The following is an 8,837-nucleotide window of genomic DNA, read 5'->3' on the forward strand; positions in this document are numbered from 1 at the left end:
GGGGTAGTTTACACTTCATGCTGTATCTGAGGTGACTGTGCAGTGTTGGGGCAGTCTGGGGTAGCGTACACTTCATGCTGTATCTGAGGTGACTGTGCAGTGTTGGGGCAGTCTGGGATAGCGTACACTTCATGCTGTATCTGAAGTGACTGTGCAGTGTTGGGGCAGTCTGGGGTAGCGTACACTTCATGCTGTATCTGAGGTGACTGTGCAGTGTTGGGGCAGTCTGGGGTAGCGTACACTTCATGCTGTATCTGAGGTGACTGTGCAGTGTTGGGGCAGTCTGGGGTAGCGTACACTTCATGCTGTATCTGAAGTGACTGTGCAGTGTTGGGGCAGTCTGGGGTAGCGTACACTTCATGCTGTATCTGAGGTGACTGTGCAGTGTTGGGGCAGTCTGGGGTAGCGTACACTTCATGCTGTATCTGAAGTGACTGTGCAGTGTTGGGGCAGTCTGGGGTAGCGTACACTTCATGCTGTATCTGAGGTGACTGTGCAGTGTTGGGGCAGTCTGGGGTAGCTTACGAGCTGAGTCCCTGTTCTTTGCAGTGTAGCTGTAGGTTGCTCGTTTTCAATGCTATTTTGGATGTGGTGCTGCAGGTAAAATGGGAGGAAATTCTTTTCTGGAACTGACAGGTTCTTCTCCCAGAGCCCTTTTCTAGCATGTATGATGTGTGACATTCTGAGAATCTAAAATGAGGATTAAGATGTATGAATCTAGGAGTTTTCAGTCAGCAGACTGAATTTTCAGAACTTAACTGTTATGTCCATGATGGTAATGCAGCTGCACCTAAATGCATCTGCTCTTAAGACCACCTGGAAGTAAATAGAACCTTGTTTAGCTAATTTGCTTATATTGGTTTTTTTTTTTTTACTTCTTTTCTTCCTTCCTTTTTTTTTTCAAGGAAAGGATATTTCGTACTTATCCATTGTTTTGGCAAACTGTTCTTTTAAATGCCTGTTGGTTTCGATCATACGGCAGAGGTGACATAGCATATGGGACACAACACACTTTTGCTGGTCTTGGGCCATGGTTGGTGGGATAGTCATACCATGTGTAGATGTAAGGTGTCACCTTCTGAGCTCACTTACTGCTCCAGTTAGTGCTTTTGCACGTTTTGGTAGTCGTGGTTCCTCCTGAATTTACAGAATACCTGCATGACTTGGTAGTGCCTTCAGTGCCCTCATTAGCTGGGGCTCCCCAGGTCTGTAAGACAGGACCATAGCCCTAATTGAAGGCTTTGAAACCATCTTCATCTTAGCCTGACACACCTTTCCAGCCTCATCTCCACTGCAGATCCCTACATTCCCATTCCTGATCCACAAAGGGCCTGACCAGGGAGCAGGAAGAGACCAGTGAGATCTTACAGGAAAGCAAGAAGGGTGAAAGATGGAAACACAGCTCGTAAAGGATACAGTGTGTGTCATAGTGTGACATGAGCCCTGAAAAATTACAGCCTCTCCAGGAAGTCCTGTGTTGGGGGTGAGAATAGCCTGGAGCCTACTAGAATACCCCACACCTTCCCTTCAGAAACGATGGCTCATAGTTCTGATAAGTTACTTCTTTTTCTTTGGATTTTCGAGACACGGTTTCTCTAGCTTTGGAACCTGTACTGGAAGTAGCTCTTGTAGACCAGGCTGGTTTCGAACTCACAGAGATCCGCCTGCCTCTGCCTCCCGAGTGCTGGGATTAGAGGCGTGTGCCACTACCGCCTGCCCTGATGAGTTATTCCACAGCTAAGTCTACATATACATATATATACTTGTCCGACTTTTGTTTCTTCTTTTCTGGGGATTGTAACACTGCTATAGGAAAAGTGGGGAGAAAGGACCATCCCCCCGACCTTCATGTTCCCCCAGTTCTGATGTAAACTGTAAGCAAAACCCATTTCCTTTTTTTTTTTTTTTTTTTTTTTTTTTTTTTTGGGTAGAAGTGGCTGGTAACAGAACTTCCAGATTCAGGTAACAGCTTGATATGTTTATGCTCACGGCAAATGAATATCACGCTTGTTCTTGTGCTGTGCACTCTGCCATGACAAAGAAATGAAATATTCCTTGTCAAGTGGCTCTAGTCAAAAATAGTTTAAAATAAGACCACCAAGAAGGGCCTGTGCATAAGGGTTGGAGTCCTCACTGCCTGCTGTGTGTACTTTTGTTCTGTAATAAAATCGTCCTCTTTTCTTTCCTCCTCTCTGAATTCTTTCTCTGACAGTGATAAGAATCTGCCAGCACTTAGCAGAGCTTGGAGGTCTTCTCTGAGACCTTTGTGGGATTGGCCACCAGCAGCTCTTAACTGCCTGTGGTCTCCCTGTCTATCTCTTATGTCCTTGGGAGACATTTAAATGTCTTTACACCAAGGATGCTTCGCTTGTCCCCAGCTGCCCTCTTCTCATAGTAAGGACCCTTCTCCATCTCTGTGTCTTGCATGTGCCTCTGTGAAGCCTGAATCTTCCTTAGCTTGGTGTTTACCAGCCATGACTTTCCTTCCTGAGCTGATTCTCTGGCCTATGCACCCAAATCTTCTCCTGCAGAGCCCAGTGTTGTAGACCAGGAGGTGCTCAAGGAAGTACTCTGTGAGAGGAACTGGATTTTCTGCACTTCACTGTGTGTTTGTGCTGTGTTGTTTCTCTGCCTGACTTTATGGATGTTTCTCAGATCCTGTCCCTGCTAGATTAGGCCTGAGATGCAGAACTCATGTCCTGGTCATGTTGTACCTGGAGCTACTTCACTGCTCTGCATGATCGGGGACAAGATAGGATACACAGATAAGACTGTGCAGAAAGAAGGGAGAGTTCCCTCTAAAGTGTGGTTGTAGCCTCTTACTACCTGAAAATCAAGAGTTCCAGGACAGTCACCACTAATAATTGCTCTGAAGGCTGCCAACATATAGGCGATATTTCTTTTATAATAGAAACATCTTCCAAAAAGGAAGTTAAAAAGCTGGGCATGATGGTGCACACCTTTAATTCTAGCACTCAGATGCCCAAGACAGGCTGATCTCTGAGTCGGAGGCCAGCCTGGTCTACATATCAAGTTCTAGGCTAGCCAAACCTACCTACATAGTGAGACCCTTTATCAAAAAAGCCCTAAAAGAATGTTAAGGTAGCAATAAACCAGATTTAAGGCCTGAGTGTGCATGGCTTTGAGTATGCCCTTAATGTTCTCCTGGATGTTTTCTGGGAATCCCACTCACAAAACAGCTTTTGTTCACAGTGAAGATACCCCAAATTCCTGCCCCCACGCCTGTGGTCTAGTGTGTTGCAGTTGTAATCCTGTCCAGCGTACCTCAGGAGTCTTCCTGTTACCACATTTACACTTAACAACCCTTTCAAGATATAACTGGAAATCAACAAAATCCTACGTATGACTGTTAGACAGAAGTGAAGGATGCTTCTCCCTTAATCCCACCACTCATAATTTGGATGTGCTTTGCTTTTCCCTGAGCACCTCTTTATTAACCTCTGTTCTTAAACTTTTTAAATAAGACACAGCTCTGCTTCATATCAGCTTGTTCTGAAATTCTTTTCTTCACCTTGCTGACGATTTGACTTTCTCTGAATAGAGGTTCCTAAGTGGGGAGGGAGCCCCTCAAGTTGCTACAGGTGCCAGAACCATGTCTGCAGCACTGACTCTGACAGGAAGTTGTTCTTTGAGGGTTTAGATTATATACTGTTTCCGTAGCCATTGAACTTTCTGATGATCCTCTTACCTCTGCTACTTCCTATGTGCCAGGATTACAGACTTGTACCACAGTGCCTGGCCAAGGCTTTATTCTTTTGTTGACTCTTGGGGACAGTAACTGTGATTTGTCTCTGGAGTGAATGATAACAGAAGGGCTAGAACCTCTTAGGTATCCTGAGCAGTGATCTCTAGTTACAAAACAAAGTCATAGCAAATTCAATAGCGAGATGGAATCAATGTTTTTCTTAACAATTTGTGGCTGGGAATCACTGATGAGCTGTGCAGAGGAGATGACAGCAGAGGCCAATAAAAGCAAAAATAAGGAGTAAAACTAGATTGGACATCTCAAAGCTAGTTCATATGAAGCCCAAACACAACTCACTTATTCCTGTAGCTCAGATAAATGGTGCCTATGTGGACTGGGTACAGAGCATGTCCTGGTAAGTTCAGGCTTAGTGGCACACTGTTTGTGATGGCTGTTCTTGGTTGTCAACTTCATCTGGAATTAGGTAAAACCCAAGCAGCCGAGCACACCTGTGAGGGTTAATTCTTTGAAGAGGGAGGACCCATTTTTAGTCTGGATCTTTGGGGTGGAAAAATACACCTTTTATCTGGATCTTTTGAGGTAGGGAGGTCCACCTTGACTTTGGGCCTCACCTTCTGAAGGCAGCCTATTATAAAGGACATTGGAAAGGGAAGCCTGCTCTCTGCCTGCTTGCTCTGGCTCTCACTGGCAAGTCCATTCCTTCACTGGCATTGGAGCCTACTTCTTTAGGATTCTGGTGAATACTGAAGACCGGCTGAGACATCCAGCCTTGAGGACTGAACAGCTGCTGGATTCTTGGGTTTTCTGTAAGTAGACAGCCATTGTTGGACTAGCTGGACCATGGCCTGTAAGCTACTCCTATAATTCGTGTGTGTGTGTGTGTGTGTGTGTGTGTGTGTGTGTGTTCATTCTGTAAGATATGTTCCTCTAGAGAACCTTGACTAATACAGATTTTGGTATCAGAAGAGGTTCTAGAACAACAGAAGTATAAGGATGAATTGTTAAAGTATCTAGAATAGGCTTTTCAGTTTGCTGTCCTACAATTACCGAAGCTTCTTCAGTTACTGAAACCTCTCTTAGAAGCTTGGGGAGCACTGAAAGCTCATGGTGTGAACTATTTTTACAAAAGCAAAAATAATCAAAAATCATTTGATTAACATAAATCGCCAATTGCGATTTGGTGATTCTGTATCTAAAACTTCTTAAAAGATGCTGCCAGTTGGTTGCTCCTAGAATCTGGGTAAATTGATAAAGACTGAGCTGATGATAAAATTAACTAACTTCTGCCATCTCAGAATATGATGCAGGACAACGATGAACTCAGTGGTAAAACTGCCCAGTGCCAGCTGTGCAATAACAGCCTACAGGTTCTAAGTGTGCCCTGGAAGAGAATCTTCTCTCCAGAGGCCGTAGAGCTCAAGCTGCAGAAAATCAAATGAAAGCCTTCATTGTAAGATTGGCTGAATTGCAGGGAAAATTCAAGCCCCAGCCTCTTTTGGCAGTTAAATCAAGGGCATTTATTAGTAAAGAGTGGGATTCTGTAACTTGCCATGGAGATGTGGGCGGGGGAGGGGGGCTATTGAAGCTGAGAACTTTGAGGCCTGAGATTCTTAAGGGTTTATCTCACCTGAGGTAGAAGTCTCTCCACCCTCAGCAGAAGATGTGCTCACACCACCCCCTGAAATGTTACCCTTTTCTGTTTGGATGAATTCGCAAACCCATTAAGCCCTTCAGTAGTGCAGCGCAGCTCCTCGGGGGCTACACTGTCTACTTCCCCTCGTGGAGCCTGCTAGCCTTCAGTCTGGTTAGAGGTCTAGAGGGAAACTGTTGGTGGGCCTTGAGGGACATCAGTGCTGACTTGCCTGGCATCACCTTCAGAGAAAGACAACGAAGGATTCATTTCCTCAGTTAAAGGCAGAAAAAAATTTATTCTGACTATGTGTGCTTCCACATAGCTCAACTCCTCCCAGGTTCTCTCCACCTTTCCACCGCCTGAAGTCCATACTCTTTCTTGCTCTCCTTCATTAGAAAATGAACAGGAATCTTAAGAAAAAAAATAAAATAAGAACAAATAGATTCTAATAGGACAAAACAAATGAATAGATTGTCTGGAAAAATCTATTTTCAATTTAAAAAGTAAAGTTTTAAGTACAATACAGTTTTAAAAAAGAATGGAAGGAAAAAGGAATCCCATGTAACAAAATTCAATCAGAATTAAGCCCTGAAAAAGCCATCCAGAGGAATCATTTTTCTCTTTGGGCTTGGGAAGTTTCAGTCTTAAATATATTTTTAAAATACTTCTAAAAGTTTAGGCATTTAGCAAAATGATATCCCATCTTCAAAACTGCATACATGTCCCTTTCTTATGTTCTACTCTAATTCTCCTGCTTCCATCGCAACATAGTCATATAGGCTCAAGCCTCAAAATAAGTAAAAAACATTAGAATAAAGAACATTTGTAACCATCAGCACCACCATGTGAAGGTAAAAGATTATTTTTATTATTGTGCATTTATACAAAGAATATGAAAACCATTTAGAGAGTAAATAAAAGTACAAACATAACAGAAATTAATTCAAAAACATAAAATATTCTACAAACAAAGAAATACTGATTGTGAAGATTTTGGGCTTCTCCCCAGCCATGTCAGAGTTCTTTGTTGGTGACACAAAAACAAGGTGGGAGAATGCCAGAATCTGTATAGATGCTATAATCATCACAGCCCTCGAGAATACTAGAAGACACCGCAGTAATGGGTTTGGCCCGGATGATCTTTTCTTGAGAGACCTTATGTGAATTAATACTGCTTTCGACATCTCCCCAGTTTGCGAATCTTAAGAAAAGACACACACAAAATGAGTTTAGAATTTTCCTTTTCAGTGAGCTTCTACAATCATGAGGGCTGTATGGGAAGTCCAGGGCTGAAGCCCATCACACATGTGACACCAGCCTTGGGGTGAAGCTCTCTGCTCCTCCCCTCTCTTTTCCTCTCCTACAGTTGCTATGCATGTGAACCCAGGTTGCCACTTCAAGCAAGGGAGAGGGACTTGCACCCCAGTGTCTGCTACAGGCCCCTAGGATGTGGGAATGATGACAAAGGTGCTAGAGTTGGCTGGGCTCAGCTCTGGTCTCCACGATCTAAGTCCTGAGAAAGGGACACCATTACTGCTGACAGCCTGCCTCTCCCAGTCTTCAAACGTCTCTCGTCTGACTTCCATCCCTGTCAGCTGTCCTCCGTGGAGTCTCTATTCTCTTGACCCACTTCACTTTTCCCACAGCCATTGACAATGATGAGGGAACATGTGAGCTCCCCAGTGAGTGAGAAGAGGTCGTTATGGCCACACTCTGTGTGAGTAGACACAGCTCCCCGCCACTGCATCCTCTGTGGATTCCCCAGTCTACAGCGCCAGAGAGAGAAAGGGGAATCAGCCAGGGTCCTGTTAAATACTGAAGACACACTCCCTGGGGACAGAAAGGAATGCTGGCACACACCCGCATGTGCATGTACGTATACACACACACACACACACACACACACACACGCACACACACAATCCAACTGAGAATAGTGGACTCATAAGCTTCAAGCTAGAAGGAAAACCCTGAAGTTTCTGTACCCATCTGTCCCCATCCTCTCAGATCTGACAGTGGCCCTTGATTTTCCCCTACTAGTGGCCACTGGAGTAAGAAATGACCCTGCTCCAGCAGAGAAACCAGTGTCCCACTGCAGAAGTGTTCTTCACTCCTACTAACGCGACTTACTTGACTTCCTTGGCAGCTCTCAAGACAAGAAAATAGGCAGTGATTAACAGCATAACTGTAACAGTCATCATACCGCTAAACACGGCGATGATAATCTTCGTATTCAGGTCTAACATCGTTCACACCTGGAAGAGAAGATCAGGTAGCAGAGGTGGCTTCACCCCCAAATTCAGCAGCTACTTGGCCACTGCTGCCCCATGTCCCATCCCGCAGTGAAGAAGAAAGAAACCAACCATGGATCTTCATGTGTGTAAGTAGAAGGAACTCTGTCCAGGGAGGTCCACACTGACCTCAGGTGGGTAAGAGTTTATTTGTGGTTGAAAAGGGATTTGAGCCAGGCAGTAGTGGCGCATGACTTTAATCCCTACATCCGGTAGGCAGAGGCAGGCGGATCTCTGAGATTAAGGCCAGCCTTGTGTACAGAGCAAGTTCCAGGACAGGCTCGAAGCTACACAGAGAAACTCTGTCTTAAAAAACAAAAAACAAAACAGCACCACCACCACCACCACCACCAACAACAACAACAACAAAAAGACATGATTGTAAAATCCATAGATCAGAAAATGAGGATGACAGTAGGAAGTAATTACTTTTCACAGGGAGTGAGGGACCCTGAGCGAATGAAAAGCCTGCACGGGAGCTTCCCAACCTTCTAAACCGTGCTTATTGAATCGGAAATTACTCCACCAAGTGCATTGGGCAGACCTGTTTTAAGGACTGAGGGAAGGACACTTCAAAATGCTATTGCCCAAAACTGCTGAGGAAAAAAAAAACTATTTTGAAAGCAGTGTTTTTTGTTTGTTTTTTTTTTTGAGGGGTGGAGACCCCACAAAGAGACAAAGTAGCTTATGCTATCTCAGGGTTAAAAAGATTCTGAAGGTGTCCAGCCAACCAACCCCTTGCTGAGGCTGAAACAGGCTGGCTCAGACCATGAACCAGCTTTCTCAGGAGTTTCTTGTGCCTCATTCTGTCTTTTAGCAGACTATGTGTCTCCCTACTAAACACTTAACCCTCCCACCAAGTCCCCTTTTCTGGACTTAGTCTAAGATATGAAACCGGGAGCAGCAAACCCAGAGACAACAGAAAAGAGTCTGACTACAAAGCATACTTACCGAATCAAGCCGTCTAGCACTGAATTAACGACAATTATTTAAAGCACGTACATGCACGTGCGTGCACACAACTCAAAATACAAGGAAACAGTTTCTGAAATAGGATGCTTCAGAAACCTGCAGTTTCTCAAATCAGTGACTTGAGAAAAAGATCCAAACAACTCTTTTTGAGCAGTTCAGAGACAGACCAACGTACTCCAACGAGGGAGGGCTAAGGTCTGCCAGGGCTGCTAGA

General features: G+C 44.5%; 1 long non-coding RNA gene across 1 annotated transcript; it reads right to left on the reverse strand.

The window, feature by feature from the left end:
• Window positions 1-5,791: 5,791 nt before the first annotated feature.
• LOC148121462 (uncharacterized) lies at window positions 5,792-8,837 on the reverse strand. Its single transcript, XR_015738420.1, has 3 exons — window positions 8,603-8,837; window positions 7,491-7,615; window positions 5,792-6,561 (listed from the first exon to the last, which is right to left on the reverse strand). It is a non-coding gene; the product is annotated as an uncharacterized LOC148121462 (long non-coding RNA).

The sequence above is a fragment of the Myodes glareolus genome, chromosome 7 (assembly GCF_982192425.1).
Source record: "Myodes glareolus chromosome 7, mMyoGla1.1, whole genome shotgun sequence".
Classification (NCBI taxonomy): domain Eukaryota; kingdom Metazoa; phylum Chordata; class Mammalia; order Rodentia; family Cricetidae; genus Myodes; species Myodes glareolus.